Source organism: Manis pentadactyla, chromosome 9 (assembly GCF_030020395.1).
Source record: "Manis pentadactyla isolate mManPen7 chromosome 9, mManPen7.hap1, whole genome shotgun sequence".
NCBI classification, from domain to species: Eukaryota; Metazoa; Chordata; class Mammalia; order Pholidota; family Manidae; genus Manis; species Manis pentadactyla.
Genome location: NC_080027.1, coordinates 79503305 through 79524468, shown reverse-complemented (window position 1 = coordinate 79524468; position 21164 = coordinate 79503305).

Sequence of the window (21164 nt, the reverse complement as noted above, 5' to 3'; positions counted from 1 at the left end):
ATAATTATCTGTCAGTATTAACATTTACTGAACCAACACTACACAGACAAATCAAGTGATATGACAGATGTTTAGTAGACAGACAGAAAGGCAAGATGAACTTTTTCCAATTCAAGGTCAGAATTTGAATCCTAATTTTAATTTAAATTATAAAATATATCAGTGTGTATGACTGCATTGGGGTTTGGGTGGGACTTGATAACATGGGTAAATGTAGTAATCACATTGTTTTTTTCATGTGAAACCTTCATAAGAGTATATATCAATCATACCTTAATAAAAAATTTTTTTAAAAAGTCACTGAAAAAAAATATATCAGTGTGTAGATCTAAAACAATTTAGAATAGAGAAAAGGAAAAGACCAATCCTTTGTCTACAAGCTCTGTATCAATTTCTGTTCTAAGTTGGCTAACATGCGTAATCCCCATTAAATCCCACAATGGAGATTTATTTTTATAACTGATTTTCTTTTTTATTCAACCTGTTCAAAAGGCAAAAAAGTGAAAATAAGTTTATGTAATGTAGCAACAATTTCTGCTTTCTGCACTCCTTTACCATCATTGCCCAACTATCCTATACCCCAAAGGTCATGATTTTTCCTCACCTCCTAATTGAAATCTTTATATAAGATTTATATAAGTTATCAAAGAGGTAGGTTTATTTTCAATGTTTTACATGGAAAATGTTTCTCAAAAAGATAAAGTTACTTAGTGAAGGCAGCAGCTAGCAAAAGAATAGCAACAATTAGAACCAAGATCTCCAAAACTTGTTATTTTCCTACCTTATATGGATCAGGGTGATTATTAAGATCAGGTTGATTCTTGATCTGGCATTAAAGCATGCATGATGGATATAATTATTACACTGCTCTTGGGCAGTAGATATCTTTTAATCAAAAAATAATTATTTGTGGCTAAAACTCCAAACATCATTACAAAGCAGAAGAAATCACAGGACTTAAGAAATGCCCCTTCCACCTACTGATAAAATTACCCTTTTAGGTTACAGATAACAAAGAAAAGTTAGCTTTTGTTGTCTTAATTCATGGAAGAAATATTTGACCTAAATAACTAAGAAAGAACACCTCCCTTTAGCATGTTGGACTAATTATACTCATTGGTGAAAGCATATGAACACTTTGTGTGTTTGAATTTAACAGCCAGGCTTGAGTCAGCCAGGCTTAAACAAAAGGGCAGTGCTGCCCAACAAGCATTTATCTTTATTTGTGCCACATGATGAGGATAAAATTCAGAGGTCGATACCATCTTTGACCTTTAGGATATCTCACTCTGTTAGAGAGACTTTCATTATTTAACACTTCTAGGTAAGATGGTAATAATTTTATCTCAGAACAGGTCTTTGCTTAATTAAACAAACATATAACTGCTAGATAACAGAGCATCATTGATGTGTAAGCTTTTATTTCTGCTTACTAACAATAACAATGGTATTAACAAAAGCATAGACACAATAGTTTTAATTTTTAATGCTGAATCATATCTCAGAGCAATAAAATGAAAGCATTCTACCTAGCATTGAGCAGACCTAAGTTTTTGCTGTAGCTATGTTGATAATGGCTATGTGACTGAGGAAAATTACAATATCTCATTCCACATTATATTAGGAATATAAAATGGATACTACCTACAATTTATTGGGAATTTAAAAATTAATAATTAAAAAATATTGGAAATTGTTATTTAAATATTGATCAGCATTTAAAGCCCACCTACTTACAGTACATTCTCTATGCTATTTCCCCAAGTGAATTTTATTTGTTAGAGGATGGAGTATGTGTACTTTTGTTCATTGCTATAGTGCCTACAACAGTTCAGATTGCAAAATATGTGAATAAGACAGATCTCCATCCTCTGTTTGTATAGTGGAAAAACTCTGATATCTTCAAAGGAAGACCAGAAAACATTTGACATAATTTTCTCTGAAGTTAATGCCTTTATTTTTAAAATCTAAGAAAACTGACATCCAAGTAAGCATTTTCAGTGTAATTGAGCCAATTTTTGACTAAACAGCTTAATCAAAGTTTGATTGGAAATTTTAAAATATATGAATGGTTTCAAGTAATTAACGAAGTTGTTAGTTTTAATCATTTTTAAAAGATACTTTGCCATGATTGAAAGGATAATGAATTTTATATCTTATCTAAAAGATATCATGAATCCAGTATTTACTGACAGAGAAAATGTGTTTTTTATATGAGCATATAAGTAAGTATGTGGGGTGTGTTTATTGCGCATACATATAACAAGAGAGTGGGTGCTTATTTTTGAATAAGGACAAAATCTAAATTGAGCAATTCTATAAATATATGCCACAAATAAAAAGAAAATATAGCATTTGGAAGAACAAAAATTCTATGAAAGCAAAAAATGATGTATTCAGAATCATCAGACACATTAATCAATTCAGACACATTAAATGTCTTCTGGCATTCTCTATGATATATGGAAGATGAATATAAGTTTGAGAAGCAAATATTATAATTTATTATATTCAATACATTCCTAAGAATTCCTACTGAAAAGATGGTTTTAACTAAGTTTTATAAAAGTACTAGATTAATGTTTCAATTTATTATCACTGAGTTGATAAGGAAAGAGGCTAAGTATACATATAGTATACAGTAGTAGGGGGTAATTTTTTTTATCGGTGGAAAAAAATTGCAGATTTTAAAGAAGTAGAACTTGTATAGCTGCAATCATTAATAGGTAATTCTATTTTCAAAAAATATCAATTAAATTCATAAACCCATATGAATTTAAATATGTTTTATAATGCTTTAAATCAGAAGATTGGAAATGATATTTTAACAGTAACTACTAATGATTCACAACATAACTTTTACTGTGAAGAACTTGCCTTCAAAGCATAAACAATGGACTTATGAACTCCATCTTATGCGGGGTCTTCTTAGTTTAAAGAACTATCTTTATTTCTAGCTTAAAAAATTATTATTAGAGATAAATGAAGGAAATAAAAAGGTTCAAACTTGCAATTATAAAATAAATAAGGTACAAGGATGAAAAATGTAGCACAGGGAACATAGTTGATGTGATTGTAATATCTTTGGTGATAATAACTATATTTACAATGGTGAGGAATTTGTAATGTTTATACTTGCCAAATCGCTATTTTGTACACTTGAAGCCAATGTAAAAATAGCAAAAAAAAAAAGCTATTTTGACTAGGAATAAAGTAACAGAAACTATATATGTGTCTGGTATCAAGATAATCACTAAGTGAGATAGCAGTAAAATTAGCATTAATTTTACTTTATAATTAAGTTTGCTATAAACATTTTTACATAATAACCAAGTACATCTTACATACTTCAATGTAAGAAATTTGATGTGAGGTTGGATGAAAAATCTCTCTGTATTGCCTGTATTATAAAACTCTATATTATAAAACTCTATATTATAAAACTGAGTGCTTTATTTCAAAAAATGATTTTCATTTCAAATGCTGTTTCTTCAAAAATTTATGATTTTTTTCTCTGAAAATATTTGTTTTCCGATAGTTATAGTATATTTTTGCCATAATCTATGAACATTTATATCAAGTAATAAATATAAAATTATTCAGAAACCAGTCTTTCTCTTTGATTTTTGAATGACACCATGAGAATTAGAGGGAAAAGATAGCCACAGCCCCTATATTTGATTTTGCTAGAACTAATTCATTAAATTTCTTTATAATTTGGGACTCATATTTCCAGAGATATTATAAAGCTGACATGCTACTCTTTTCAGTACAGAGGTGGTTTTGTTAAGTGTTTATAATGTCTCTTCTCTCTTCCTCTCGGCCTGTGTGTGTGTGTGTGTGTGTGTGTGTGTAGGGAATTGAGTTTGTCTCAAAAGAGAAATGAGGATTAGGAAAACACAGAGGGCAAGAGAAATACCTGACAGATTGATATCCATTTCTTTCTACCAAAGTCACCAAATTTTTTGTCAAAGACAAGCTGACATTACATATATATACCTACATCTACTGCATATATGAGTGTGTGTGCATGTAGAACATGTATGTAGGTGGAATAGAGGAAGGAACATAAATTAAGGGATGCACTGCAACACATGCAAATTCAGGCACCCTCTGATTTATCATTAACCTAGTTATGCTTGAAATTCCTGGGTTTTCTCACTTTTGGTCTTCTTATACAATTCTGAGATTCATTAAGTAATGTACAGACTATATCAATTCCTTTGTGAGGCTACATGTGAGCAACTTTAAGATAAGTAATGCAATAGTCTAATAATAAGGCAATTTCTGTACATGTCTCTGTTAATCAAGAAATAATTATTTCTGAGTAAAAGAAATCCTATCATATTCTTTTGAGTATTTGCTATTCAATCAAAATATTTTGGGTGAACAAAGTGGAACCTTCATACATTTAAAAATGTATGAAATATTTCCCTTCACTTTTTAAAAATTAAACTAGTCATCAGCAAAACCGCAATGAGATATCATCTCAATTTGTCAGATTGGCAAAAAGACAAAATAAAAGCATTGGCAGGAATGTGGAAAAAAAGGAACACTCATACACTGTCAGTGGAAATATAAACAGTGCAGCCACTAATAAAAAGCAGGATGGAGGTTCCTCAAAAATTTTAAAATAGAAGTACCATACAATCCAACAGTTCCATTTCTGAGTATTTGTCCAAACACAATAATAACCCTAATTTGAAGAAATTTGTGAACCATTATGTTCACTGCAGCATTATCTACAGAAGAGAAAATATGAAAGAAACCTAATGTTCATTAATAAATAAATAGGTAAAGAAAATGTGGTACATATATACAGTATAATATTACTGAGTTATTAAGAAGAATGAAATCTTGTGATTTGCAACAACATGAACTGACCTAAGGATATTATGCTAAGTAAAATAAATCAGACAGAGAAAGGCAAATACTGTATGATTTTACTTATATGTGAAATCTAAAACACAGAACAAAATAAAACAAATAAAAAACATTCACAGATACAGGAAACAAATTATTGGGTATGGGGGGGATGGGTTAGGAAACAGGTGAAATAGTTGAAGGAGATTAAGTACGGATTTCCAGTAATGAAATAAATAAGTCATGGGGATGTAATGTATAGCATAGGTAGTATAACAAGTAATATTGTCATAACTTTTTATGTGACAGATGGTAACTAGACCCTGTTCTATTAGAATATTGTATGCTAATTATGCTTCAATTAAATCCTCAAGATGTTAGAGGAGGTCATCAAGGGGCTATGATTGCCAGTTAACCGTGATCTGGACCCTGGCAGTAAGAGGCTCCTCAACACTTGCTCTGTCATTGGAATGTGCCTGCCGCCTGCCTTACCCATTCCCAGAAGCTGCCCAACGACACAACCATGAGTAATGTGTTGAGACATTATATGTGACTGAGCCCAGTGTAGGCCTTTATGTAAACTTTTAAGATTGGGCAGGCAGTTTTGGATATGTACTCATCTTGTAGCTGCCCAAGACATGCCTAATGTGTAAAAAACCTTGCTTTTTAAGCCTGTCATCTACCAATCTGGAGTGGCTTCTTTCTCAGGCCCCTTCCTGTCGTCTGCATGAAGAGCCAGTTTCAGATTGCCCCACCCTCCCACCCCGGGAAGCTCCTGAACCTCTGAACTAGAATACTGCAATGAGCATTTATGTATCTATCATCTTTATATTACTCTTTCACTCTACTTGGTGTCGACATTTACTATTACTTCTGTGTCTCTTTCCCCTTTTCCCTCCCTCTCATTCCTTCTCTCTACAAGTGCATGTGTCTATATGGATGCATATTTTACCTAAAATAGTAGAGTGTTGCAGTTAATAATAAAGCATATATTATCAATGAACAAGTATATTCTCCAACGTAAAACAATACAAAACACAAGCAAGCAAGCTTAACATGGATGTAATGCTTTACTTAATATATAACCCAAATTATAATTTTCCCAAGTATCTCAATAATATCCTAAAGCTGTTATTTTTTAGGATCTAAGATCTAAGAGAAATTTAGAATCCTTTGTTTCTTTTACTTGTCAAGGATTTAATTCTCCTTTAACTTAGAAGAATTTCCCTAAGCATTTTTACCTTTCATGACATTGAAGCTTTGTAAATATATAATTCAGGTTTCAGAATCTGCTTTTAGCACAGAAACGTTTTTCTGTTTGTTCAGTACAGATAGGTGGGAATGTATAAAATTTAGTATTTAAATTAGAATGATAAAAGCTGTTCTTGCTAGTTTGTGCTTAATTCAGTGGAATAACTATATTAAATATAAAAGCACTTTTTTCTTTCCCGAAGATACCTCATTTATGTCATAAAATGCAGTTTACTTACATGGAAAGGTAATATTCCCCCCAAAAAAGGTAATATGCCCAGTGATATTTAAAGAGAAAACATACTGTTATCATACATTGTCTTCATCATTAACTGTTAACACAAAAATTAAGCCAGTTATGATTTCATCATAAAATAAAAAGTTTTGTTTTGAAGTAATGTTGTTAATATATATGAATACTGAAAACTGATCAGTGTGATTTTTTTGCATGCTTTCCTTAAACACAATGAAATATACTTATTGGATTTTCTGTACTGTGCTTTAGTATGTGAAAATTGGCATACATTTATCTACTCTGTAATTTCATGGTATTACTATGTTATTACTCAATAATGATTTAGCAATTACTCTATAATTAGCCTATCACTGACTAGTAATTATTACATAATTAGGGTTTCAATTTCCAAAGATTAGAAAAAATACAGCAATTTGAGCCATGTAAACAGTAATTGTAAATTTAATGTATTTATGAGATTATTGCCTGCATATAAAATAAAACCAACAAACATAATTTAGAATCCTATATCTAGACTGCAAGACAAATTGAGGATTAAATTCATGAGAAATACATATTAGTGTGCTCATTTCAATAGAGAAATTATTTACTTCTTGTTAAAAACCTTTTAGTAAAACATTGTTATTTATAATAAGTAATAATGTACATGTTTATAAAACAGTTGGCATTAGGAATTAATAAGTGATAGTTTTGATTTGTGGGAAAACACTAAATGAATCATGGCTGAAGAGAATTCTCTCCAAAAGTCATTATATAAAAATATAATTTATAACTATTAAATATGGTAATAATTTGAATAAAAATCAAAGTAACTGTACAAAAAATAATTTGGGCTTCATGGTTTTGTTGACTGGCTTGTGTTGTTGGTTGCTGCAGCTAATATGTATTTGACCTCTTAAATCAAAATTCTAAAATAAATAAATTTTCATACAAGTCTAGTCAAAATACTACAGATCCTGCAGATTAAGTATTAATTCTAGAATATTACACTTCTATCTTTGCTCTTTACACTAGAAATCTCCTTCTCCTCAATTACCTTTGTTTCCTGGGATGACTGATGAGTGTTTTTGTACCTGCTTCAGATAAAATACTTTAATATTTTCATCTTTTCATTTTGAAATTAACTGGCAGTGTGAAGTTTCAAAAGCATATCAATAGAGTACCTGTAGGCAACAGGTACAAATGGAGAACCAAAAGGTGTCTTCATATCCTAACATCAGCAGACTCATTTAACAGTGTCAGCTGTGTGTAGAGTATGACCAATCTGTAGTTCCAAGACTTTCACAGTCCTTATTCCCTCTTTGGAACATCCCACCATTCCCTGCATCAAAGATATTTTCTTCACAGCCTGTTTATGTCTTTTGCTTATTGTTTTACTTTCAGCTAACATGGTACTGTTTAAAAAATGCTCCCTTCATCAAATTCCTTAACACATTTCAGCTACTTTTGAAATGATAGCCATTGAGACAGACTTTGAATAGCTTGAAAGTAAATTTTGTTGAGACAGATGGTACTCCTAGAAAACTGCTTTCAGTTCATCTATTGACTTTCAACTCAACTATTTGTACTGTAGTTTCTTGGAAATTAGCTATGGATAGGATCAGGTAAATGTACCTGGTACACAGGAAAACAGGTATTTAGCACCTCTAAGTGAGATAGTTAGTAGAGAAGAAAAACCCTGTGAGGATGGTAAAAGTAGATTAAGATTCAATGTAGGCAAATCATTTTCACCAAAAACTACTTACTAACATTAAAAGATCTTATATCTTATGCCTTCACCTGTGGATGTCATTCACTTAATCACATTATCTTTCCATTCTGACAACCATGCAGTCAGTATTGATCATTTAATATATGTACCTTTGTATCATTATCATCCTTTAAAATATGTTTTATTCTTCTTAATAAAGAGGCTGCAATGAAGGATGGGCTTTTACAATTCTTTATCCTCAGTGTCTGGCAGAGTGATCTGTGTAGAGTTGATGCTCAATAATTGTTAATAGTGATGATAATAGTCAAGGTGAAAGCATAAAATAAATGGCTTGAGAAAGTCAGGATAAGGAAATCCAATTAGAGGCTGGTAGCCTTAGTAAGTTAAGGAGAATATGATCAGAATTAATTTATTTTCAGAATTATTAAGATACAATTGCCAGAACAAACGTAATATATCTAAGGTATACAAGGTGATGATACTTGAGAAATGACTCTCACAATCAAGTTCATTAACATAACCATCCACTCATATAGTTATACTTTCTCTTTGTGAGAACATTTGATCAACTGTCTTTACCAATTTCAAGTATACAATACAGTATTATTAATTGTACCATGCTGTACATTAGATCTCAAAATATATTCACTGTATAACTGAAGTCTGCATACCCTTCAACTAACTTCCCATTTTGCTCATCCTTCAGTTCCTGGCAACAACGATTCTACTATCCATTTCTGAGTTTGAGTTTCTTTTCTTTCTTTAGGTTCCTCATATAAGTGATACCATGTAGTATTGTCTTTCTTTGTCTGGTATTTCACTTAGCATAAATAAGGCTCTCCAGCTTCACCATATTGTCAAAATGGCAAGATTTCCTTCTTTTTTATGACTTCTTCTTTTTTTATATTCCATTATGTCTATATCTATTCCCATATATCACATTTTTAAAAATTAATTCTTCAGAGGACACTTAGTTGTTTCCATATTTTAGCTATTGTATTCACAGTATGTATACTGCAATGAACATGTGAATGCAGATATCTCTACTAAATGATTTAATTCTATTCAGACATATACCCAGAAATGGGGTTGCTGGATAATATACTTAGTCTTGGCACTGATTTTTTGGATATGATGCCAAAAGCACAGGTAACAGGTGGTAAAATAAACAAATGTGATTATGTCAATCTAAAAACCTTCCGTACAGCAAAGGAAACAATCAATAAAATGAAAAGGTAACCTATGGAATGTGAGAAATATTTGCAAACTAGGAATCTGATAAGGAGTTACTATCCAAATAAATATAAAAATCTCATACAACTCATTAACAAAAGAACAAAAACAAAAACAAAACAAAACAAAATAATCCTACTAAAAAACGAACAAAGGTTGCTTCTTTTCTTGGCTATTGTAAATATTGCTGTGATAAACATAGGAGTGCATTTGTCTTTTTCAAACTGGGCTGCTGCATTCTTAGGGTAAATTCCTAGGAATGGAATTCCTGGGTCAAGTTGTATTTCTATTTTGAGGTTTTTGAGGAACCTCCATACTGTTTTCCACAATGGTTGAACTAGTTTACATTCCCACAAGCAGTGTAGGAGGGTTTCCCTGTCTCCACATCCTCGCCAACATTTGTTGTTGTTTGTCTTTTGGCCATCCTAACTGGTATGAGGTGATATCTCATTGTGGTTTTAATTTGCATTTCTCTGATGATTAGCGATGTGCAGCATCTTTTCATGTGCCTGTTGACCATCTGAATTTCTTCTTTGGAGAAGTGTATGTTCAGCTCCTCTGCCCATTTTTTAATTGGCTTATTTGCTTTTTGTTTGTTGAGGTGTGTGAGCTCTATATATAATTTGGATGTCAACCCCTTATCAGATATGTCATTTATGAATATATTCTCCCATCAGTAGATAAATGGATAAAGAATGGATAAAGAACCATATACACAATGGAATATTATTCAGCCATAAGAAGAAAACAAATCCTACCATTTGCAACAACATAGATGGAGCTAGAGGGTATTATGCTCAGTGAAATAAGCCAGGTGGAGAAAGACAAGAACCAAATGATTTCACTCATATGTGGAGTATAAGAACAAATAAAAACTGAGGGAAACAAACAGCAGCAGACTCACAGAACCCAAGAATGGACTAAAAGTTACCAAAGGGAAAGGGACTGGGGAGGGTGGGTTGGAAGGGAGAGATAAGGGGGAAGATGAGGCATTATGATTAGCACACATAATGGTAGGAGGGAGGACATGGGAAAGGCAGTATATACAGAGAAAACAAGTAGTGATTCTATAGCATCTTACTACGCTGATGGATAGTGACTGCAATGGGATATGTGGAGGGGATTTGATAATGGGGAGACTCTAGTAACCATAATGTTGTTGAAGTAGTTGTACATTAATGATACCAAAATAAAAAAATTAAAAAGAAAATGAACAAAGGACCTGAGTAGACATTTTTCTAAAGATGGCATACAAGTGGCCAATAGGTACATGAAAGATGTTGAAAATCACTAATTAGAAGAAACAAAATCACTCTCAGAGAAATCTGTACTCCCGTGTTCACTGCAGTATTACTCATATTAGCCAAGATATGGACACAATCTCAGAATTAAATTTAGAAAATCCACTTAAACATTTTCAAATAATAATATTCCTAGGTATAAGTTAATAAAAAATATATAAGACATCTACCCTGAAAATTATCAAACAGATTAGCAAAATTAGAGAACAAAATCAATGGAGAGATGTACCATATTCATGAATAGGAACATAACATTGTTAAGATGCCAGTTTTCTCCAACAGATTCAATGCAAGACAAATAATTTTCCCCAAAAACTATTTAATAGAAATTGACAATCTCATTTCAAATGGTACATTGGAAAGGAAAGAATCTATTATATACTAACTAACCTTGGAAAAGAAGAGCAGAGTTTCACTTCAATATTTACAAAAAAGATATAATATTCAAGAAACTGTAATATTGGTATTAAGATGAGTAAATATATAAATGGAATAAGAGAGAGCCCTTAAATAGACCAAATCTGAAATGGTTTTTTTTTGCTGTTATTTGTTTTTTGACTAGGGCACCAAAGCCATCCAATAGGAAAAGGAAAGAAATGTTTTAATAAATGATCTTTGAAGAACTGGCTGTCAGCGAGAACAAAAAACTGAACCTCTAATATCTATCTCATGTCTTAAACAAAAATTAATTTGAAATATTTCATGGGTCTATACTTTAAAAGCTAAACCATATAGATTTTAGTGGAAAATGTTGAATGATTCTTTGGATTTGCTAATAAGCAATAATTTTTAAAACAGGTCACTGAAAGCAATAACCAGGAAAAAAATGTATTGATCTCCTTCACATAGATGTTTTGTCCACATAAATGTTTGCATTCTCAAAACTAAGCAAACATACTGTTAAGATGGGTGCATTTCAGTATATGTAAGTTTTCAAAGGATTAGTAAATAACTATTGAACATTAGATAGTAAATACACATGCTAAGTATTTAGGGAACATAAAAGCTGCAATTTACTTGGAAAAAACAAATAAATGTTGACACTGACCTCATATCATACATGCAAAAATAGAGAACCCACAGAACAGAAGAAAATATTTGCAAAGTGTTTATATGGAAAGGTATTAATATCTAGAATCTCTGGGGAAATTCCTACAAGTCAACAACAATAACATAAAACCCAGGTTCAAAATGGGTGAAGGACTTGAACAGGTCTTTCTTCAAAGAAGATATGCAAATGACCAATAAACCCAGAAAAGATGTTTATGATCACTAATCATTAAGCAAAAGCAAATTAAAACCCTATGAGATACCACTTCACACTCATTAGGATGACTAAATTTTAATGAAAATTGACATTGTCCAGGATGTGGAGGAACAAAAACCTATGCCTTGCTGGTGGGAATATGATAATGATATAGCTACTATGAAAGACACTTGGACAGTTCCATAAAAAGCCAAACACAGAATCATCATCTACCTCAGCAATTCCACTTCTTGCTGTATACCAAAATAATTAATATCAGGAACTCTAGCACATACTTGTACACCAATGTTCATAGCAACATTATTCAAAATATCCAAAAGTGGAAACACTCAGATGTTCATAAATGGATGAATAAGTAAACAATATGAGAGGAGCCAAGATGGTGCCATAAGTAGAGCAGCAGAAATCTTCTCCAAAAACCATACATATTTTTGAAAATACAACAAATACAACTATCCCTAAAAGAGAGACCAGAAGATACAGGACAACAGCGAATCTACGTCTACACATACGAGAACCCAGTGCCTCACAAAGGGGGTAAGATACAAGCTGCATCCTGTTGGGACCCGAGCGCCCCTCACCCCAGCTCCCAGCGGGAACAGAGGAGTCAGAGCGGGGAGGGAATAGGAGCCCAGGACTGCTAAATACCCAGCCCTAGTCATCCGCACCAGAGAACAGACACAGAGTGCATGGGGTGCTGGATACCAAGGGAACAGAACAGTAAAACCTGTGAGTGGGTCCCTGCAGCCGGCGCCCCTGGGACAAAGAAAAGCAAGTGCTTTTTTAAAGTCTTAAAGGGACAGGGACCCCACTGGTGGATGGAAGCATCCTGGGACACTGAGCACAGCAGCTGGGAATCCCAGGGAACTCCAGGCGCCCTAACCCACTGGGTGGCAGTGCACCTCTGAGACCCCTCATGGCAATAAAGAGCCTCCTGCCAAACCCCCTCTGGCTCGGACCCACCATAGCTGAGCAGCGGCCTGAGAGCGGCCACACCTACTGTAAATGAGGAGCTTACTCCACAGAGGCCAGTAAAAAGTCAGAGACCCCATCTGCAAACAGTTGCCCAGCACAAGCCACTAGGGGTCGCCATTCTCCCAGGAGAGGAAGGCCACAAACTAGCAAGAAGGGACATTCTCCCAGCCAACACACGTGCCAGCTCCCCACAACTACCTCTATTGCCATGAAAAGGCAGAAGAATTTGATCCAGACCCAAATAAGAGAGACAACGCCTGACAAGGAGCTTGGAGAGATAGACCTAACTAATCTCTCTGAGAAAGAATTCAAAATAAAGGTCATAACCATGCTGATGGAGCTGTAGAGAAAAATGCAAGAGCTAACTGACAAAGTAGGGAGGGAGACTACAGAAATAAAACAATCTCTGGAAGGATTTAAAAGCAGAATGGATTAGATGCAAGAGGCCATTGATGGAATAGAAACCAGAGAACAGGAATGCATAGAAGCTGATGAAGAGAGAGATAAAAGGATCTCCAGGAATGAAAGAATATTAAGAGAACTTTGTGACCAATCCAAAAGGAACAATATCTGTACTACAGAGGTACCAGAAGAAGAAGAGACATAAAGAGGGATAGAAAGTGTATTTGAAGAAATAATTGCTGAAAACTTCCCAAAACTGGGGAATGAAATAGTCAGACCACAGAAGTACACATATATCCCAACAGAAGGGACCAATGGAGGACAATAAAATAAAAAACCCTTAAGACTCCACTCCAAAACTACTAGAACTGATATCAGAATACAGCAAAGTTGCAGGATACAAAATTAACACACAGAAATCTGTGACTTTCCTATACACTAACAATGAACTAATAGAAAGAGAAATCAGGAAAACAATTCCATTCACAGTAGCATCAAAAAGAATAAAAAACCTAGAAATAAACCTCACCAAAGAAGTGAAAGACCTATACCTTGAAAACTACAAGACACTCTTAAGAGAAATTAAAGAGATCACTAACAAATGGAAACTCATCCCATGCTCCTGGCTAGGAAGAATTAATATCGTCAAAATGTCCATCCTGCCCAAAGCAATATACAGATTCGATGCAATCCCTATCAAATTATCAACAGCATTCTTCAGTGAACTGGAACAAATAGTTCACAAATTCATATGGAACCATCAAAGACCCCAAATAGCCAACACAATCCTGAGAAGGAAGAATAAAGTGGGGGGGATCTCACTCCCCAATTTCAAGCTCTACTACAAAGCCACAGTAATCAAGACAATTTGGTACTGGCACAAGAACAGAGCCACAGACCAGTGGAACAGATTAGACACTCCAAACATTAACTCAAACATATATGGCCAATTAATATTTGAGAAAAGAGGCATGGACATACAATGGGGAAATGACAGTCTCTTCAACAGATGGTGCTGGCAAAACTGGACAGCTACATATCAGAGAATGAAACTGGATCACTGTCTAACCCCATACACAAAAGTAAATTTGAAATGGATCAAAGACCTGAATGTAAGTCATGAAACCATAAAAATCTTAGAAAAAAAATAGACAAAAATCTCTTGGACATAAACATGAGTGACTTCTTCATGAACATATCTCCTTGGGAAAGGGAAACAAAAGCAAAAATGAACAAGTGGGGCTATATCAAGCTGAAAACCTTCTGTACAGCAAAGAAAACCATCAATAGAACAAAAAGGTACCCTACAGTACCTGAGAATATATTCATAAATGACAGATCTGATAAAGGGTTGACATCCAAAATATATAAAGAGCTCACACACCTCAAAAACAAAAAGCAAATAATGCAATTAAGAAATGGACAGAGGAGCTGAATAGACAGTTCTCCAAAGAAGAAATTCAGATGGTCAACAGGCACATGAAAAGATGCTCCACATCGCTAGTCATCAGAGAAATGCAAATTAAAACCACAATGAGATATCACCTCACACCAGTAAGGATGGCCACCATCCAAAAGACAAACAACAACAAATGTTGGCGAGGATGTGGAGAAAGGGGAACCCTCCTACACTGCTGGTGGAAATGTAAATTAGTTCAACCATTGTGGAAAGCAGTATGGAGGTTCCTCAAAAAACTCAAAATAGAAATACCATTTGACCCAGGAATTCCACTTCTAGGAATTTACCCTAAGAATGCAGCAGCCCAATTTGAAATGGACAGATGCATCCCTATGTTTATCGCATCACTATTTAAAATAGCCAAGAAATGGAAGCAATCTAAGAGTCCATCAGTAGATGAATGGATAAAGAAGATGTGGTACATACACACAATGGAATATTATTCAGTCATAAGAAAAAAACAAATCCTACCATTTGCAATGACATGGATGGAGCTAGAGTGTATTATTGTCAGTGAAATAAGCCAAGCGGAGAAAGACAAATACCAAATGATTTCACTCATCTGTGGAGTATAAGATCAAAAGAAAAACTGAAGGAACAAAACAGCAGCAAACTCACAGAACTGAAGAATGAACTAACAGTTACCAAAGGGAAAGGGACTGGGGAGGATGGGTGGGAAGGGAGGGATAAGGATGGGGAAAAAGAAAGGGGGCCTTATGATTAGCATGTACAATGTTTGGGGGGTCATGGGGAGGGCTGTGCAACACAGAGAAGACAAGAAGTGATTCTACAGTATCTTACTACGCTGATGGACAGTGACTGTAATGGAATTTGTGGGAGGGACTTGGTGAAGGGGGGAGCCTAGTAAACATAATGTTCTTCATGTAATTGTAGATTAATGATAACAAAATTTAAAAAAACAACTCTGAAAAAAAAGAAGTAAGTAAATAAATAGTAAATGGTATATACGAAAAAATGGAATATTATTCAGCCTTGAAAAGGCATGGCATTTTAACATATATGTTACATAAATAAACTTGAAAACATTATGCTAAGTGAAATAAGCCAGACACAAAAGTAAGAATATTGTATAATTCCATTCACATGAGTTACCTAAAATAGACAAATTCATAGACATGCAAAATAGAATATAACTTACAAGGAACTGATTGGAGGGGTAAATTTGTAGCTATTAGTTTAAGCATGGAGAGATTTTGTGTGGACAAAAATCTGAAATGGACTCTAGCGATGATCACACAACTTTGTGAAAGTACTTAACATCACAGAAGTGTACACTGAAAAATGGTTAAAACAATAAATTTTATGTATATACATCTTTCCACCTTTAAAAAATAATTATCTCAAAGTGGATCACAAAACAAACTATAAACCTGAAAATAATGTTCCAAGAATCAAAGAAATTTTTCCTCACCGTTATTTAGAGGAAGCTTTCTTAGAACAAAAATAACAGATAATAAAATAATAATTTAAAAATTGGACATTATCAAGTTTAAGTGCCATCAATAATATAAGGCAATTACAGGCTGCAAGAAATATACAAAATACATAAATCATACAAAGGACTTGAATTCAGAATATATGAAAACCTCTTAAATTCAATAACAGTAATAAGAAAAGTAACTTGATTAAATAATAGGTAAAAGCTTTGCCAGATACTTCACAAAAGAAGGTATACAAATGGCCAAAACGCACATGAAAAGACATCCAAAATTATTAGAGAAATACAGTTAAAATAACCATGATAATTTCTTAAAAAGAAGAAAAATCAATATTAAACGAATACACAAAACTTAAAAAAACAAACACACAGAGGAGATATGGTACACATCCACTATAAGTGCTAAATTTTTTGAAAAGTTCATACCAAATGTTTATAAAGAAGTACTATTCATCATTGGTGCAAAATGGTCTTAATACTTAAAAGAACAGTTTGCAGGTTCTTAAAGCATTAATTTATCATTATCTAGCCATTTCATTCCTCCATATATCTCCCACAAATAAAATAATAAATTAACAAATTAATTAAATAAATAATAAATAAAATTGTATATCTATATACACACACACAAACAAAACCTTGTGTACAAACTTCCATGCATGATTTGTAATAGCAAAAAAAGCTCCAAATAACACAATTTCTATCAAGATGGAATAAATATACAAATTTTCTTATGTACCAATAAGATGAAATACTACCATGCTAAAGAAATGAAATATTGATTTGCAAAACTACATAGATGAACCTCAAAAGCACTATGCACAATGAATGTAACCAGGCAGATATATGTACATATATTATGATTCTATTTATATAAAATTACAGAAAACTTAAGCTAATTTATAACAACATAATATATAATGTGTAATGACATCAAATAATTTCTTGCCTGCTGACAAGCGTGGATGTAGATACAATTACAAAAGAGCAAAATAAAAATTTGGGGATAATACAAGTTTTTATTATTTGATTGTTTTTATAGGTACATAGTTTTGTGTGTGTGTGTGTGTGTATATATTTGTATATGTTAAAATTGATAAAATAGTACAATTTAAATATATGTAGCTTGTTATATTTTATATATTAATGAAGCTATTTGAAAAGACACTGTTAGGTACAGGCAAGTCAGATACAAGTGAAAATATTTGTATATTCTTTATGTATATTGATTCCCTGAACATATAAAATACTGTTATAATTCAATAAGAACAACAAAAGAAGACAAAGCACTCAATAAAAAAATGGGCAAAGATTTTAACAGATGCTTCTTCAAAGAAGATTCAGAGCTGACAAACTAGTGCATGAATAGATACACATGATCATTTGTCACCAAGGATGACAATATATTCTACATTCTACAGCAAGACATCCCCACACATATCTGAAAGGCTAAAAGTAAACGGACTGATGAAGTATTAGTGTGGATGTGGAGCAAGTAGACCTTTCATATTTATAACGAATAGTAAACAGTTTGGCATTTTACTGTAAAGATATACACATTCTTACCATTTAACCCATCAATCCCACTTCTTTGTATTTTTCCAAGGTGACACAAAAACTTGAATATAAATCTTCATAACAGTTTTATTCTTAAAAGTCAGACAAGGAAAACATCAATCTTGTGGGAAAAATAGTAAACATATTTTGTTACAACCATCAGTTTGTCAGTTGGTTAATAAATTGTGTTACACTCAGACATTGGAATACTATTCAACAGTAAAAAATAATGCAAGAACATGAATGAATTTTAAAAGCTTGATATTAAGTGACAGAAGCAGACACAATAGATTACATACAAACAGTATTTCATTTATATGAAATATGGAGAAATTCTATAGTGATTGAAACCATATCAGTGTTGCCCAGGTCTAGGATGGAGGAATGTGAATGAGTTTAAAGAGGAATGAAGAACCATTTTGTGGTTACAGAAATGTTACATACCTTTTGGGGTGGTGGTTACCTGATCATATGTATTTGTAAAATCTGTTTACTTGTACACTTAAAATGGGAAATGTTTACTTACATAAATTATAACTCAATATAACTGATAAAAATGAAAACAGATAAAAAACAGAATTAATTTGCATTGACATAGCATGGACATCAATACACACTTAGAGTTTTGCTCCAGGTCTGGTATATCTTCCATTCTGTCATAATATTCTGAAGAGATTTGTAAATCACACTGAATTTTTAAATTAATGGCATATGATGATTGGGCAGTATGAGCAAGGAGTGGCTAGCATGCAGGAGGCCTTCATAAAACACATGAAACTCCAGAGAGTGGATTATAAACTCTTTGATTTAGGATTCTGAAACATAATTAAAGGTTTTAGAAGCCCGGTTCTGAGAGCACACTGGGATATCCCCTATAAATTGAAAAAAATTTTGAATTGTGCATCCCTGCCACCAGGAAGAAATCAAAATCCCTGGTAAGCACACATGTATTCCAGAGGCATATATAGATATGCCACATCCATGAATTCTGTTCTAGCCCATTTATTATTAGACAGGGAAAGAATTTTGCACCCCATCTGGAAAGAAGTGAAAAGACTCTTGCCATTTGATCCAAGAGGTCTAGTAAATCTCTTGTATGGTTAACCCCGTTTGGGCGCCTGCTTCTCAGGATACCTAAACTGACACGGCATGGCTCCTTCAACAGGAAAGCTTTACACCACCACTTCCTTTTGGGGTTGGCTGAAACGTAGCTCTCTCCGAGTTTCAGATCTGCATTGCAGTCTAAAGGCTTCTCCTCCACAATCCTTCCACTCACCTAACCCTTTATATTTCACAGGAATTACTTCCCAGTAAAGTTTTTGTACACCCAGCTCTGTCTCAGCACCTGCTTACTGAAATACCTGAACTGCAAAACAAATTCATACATAAATGTTCATAGTTCTTTTCATAATAACCCCAAACCAGAAACAACTCACATCTCCATTACTTTTGAAAGGATAAGCAAGAGTAGAACATTGATGCAGTGAAATACTACAAGCGATAAAAAGTAGTAAATTACATATACACAATAATGTGGATAAATTTCAAGAATATTATGCTAATTGAAAGAAGCCACACCTAGGAGAATGTATACTATATGATCCCATTTAGATGGCTTTATGTAAAAGAAAAGTATAATCCACAGTGGCAAAAGATCAGTGGTTGCATGATGCCAGGCACAGAGTAGGGATTAACTGCCAAGTGCCACAAAGGAGCTTTTTGAAGTAATGGAAATATTCTATTAATTATGGTGATAGATATATGAGTGTAGGTAATTTTTAAAATTCATTAAAATGCTCACCTATGAAGGGAGAGTTTTATGATATGTAAATTATAGCTAAATAATTTTTCTCTCATTTTTGCTTTTCTTTTTGTAAAAGAGTGTATGTATGCATGCAAACATGCATATGAAGATATAGAAGTAAGTAATTTGCCTGTACCAAATTCTTCCAATACTATGCACTTTTGTATGTAAATATGATTATGTGATACAGGTTTTCAAGTACCTACTTTGTTTTAGGCAATTGCTCAGGCTCAGGAATACACCAAAGAGATAAAGTTGTTATCCTCAAAACCTGCACTTTAATGCTTAATAGAGTTCAAAAATGGGATAGAGAATAGTAAGGTGTCATTTAAGATGGACTATTTATGGAAGGCCACTCTGAAAAGGAAATACTGGAGCAAATACATGCATTGAGTGAAGCAATTAGTCAAAATGTCTGGGAGGGAACGAGGCAGGGGAGGGAGCAAGTGCAAGAGCTCTGAGATTATAATGCAATTGACATGTATGTAAATGCAGGAATAGCAAGAGGTTGGTGTAGTTTGTATCAGTAGAAAGGAGAGTTGTAGGAAATGAGATACAAAAATCCATCAAGGAGAAGATTATGTCAGCCATTGTAGGCTGTGCAAAGTCCTTTAGATCATGCATGTAGTTATTGCGGTTTCTTGGGCACAATATTCCCGATGAAACACTTCAGGAACCCCCTTAATGACAAAGGTAAAATGAGCAGTTAAGATTCCTATATTTACCTTCTCCTGTCGTCCTCAACTAGACTGCCCAGAGATCTTTGCTTTTATTTTGAATTCAGATATTTGATACATTTTATCAAATTAATAAATTACAAATAAAACAAGACAGAGATAAGTTAACAGTTCATGTTGTTAAGTATATATCAGGGACAAGTCAGTATCCTAGAAGTATCCTAGATCATTTTCTTATTTATCACTTCAATAAGTATATGGAATAAATGATATTATCTGTATTTTTGAAGAGAAGAAGTTTAAACTCAAACAATCTAAGTTGTAGATCCAAGATCACACAGAATGTAAAAACAAAGGAAGGGTTCAAATCTAGGTCAGCCTGACCCTAAGACTGCATTTGCTCCTTTGGGACCACACTAATTCTCTGTCACCCTCTAGTTATGACTTAGGCATTTTCAAACCTGGTCAGTTCAATAAAAGTGAAAGTGATAAATCCAGTGTTGGTCACTATTGAAATCTTCTGGAATTATTCTTAACAGGTACCTTGTGAGTCAGGCTATGCTTTTTTGTTAGGAAATTACTTATCCACTATTGCACATATAGTTGGTATAGGAGATGGAAGTACACAAGTCTCTGATGGCTAATAAAGGATATTTGTAAGAAGGGTGCTATCGGTTATTATAACAAAATATACAAATATATTTGTATAATGCAAAATACAAAAATAAATTTGTATTGCAAATTCATGTTGAAATGTATAGGATTCAAGAAGTCTTTGTTACTGTACATTAGAGTTTCTATGTTTTTAGTGATCTAGAATATGATATCAAAAAAAAACATTTCTAATTAGTTTCTATATAAAATTAAATGAGTACAAATCTCATTATAAAGCTCTACTAATTACCACATAAGCTTCCTTGTTGCATTTGCCTCTTGGTTTCTTGAGCAT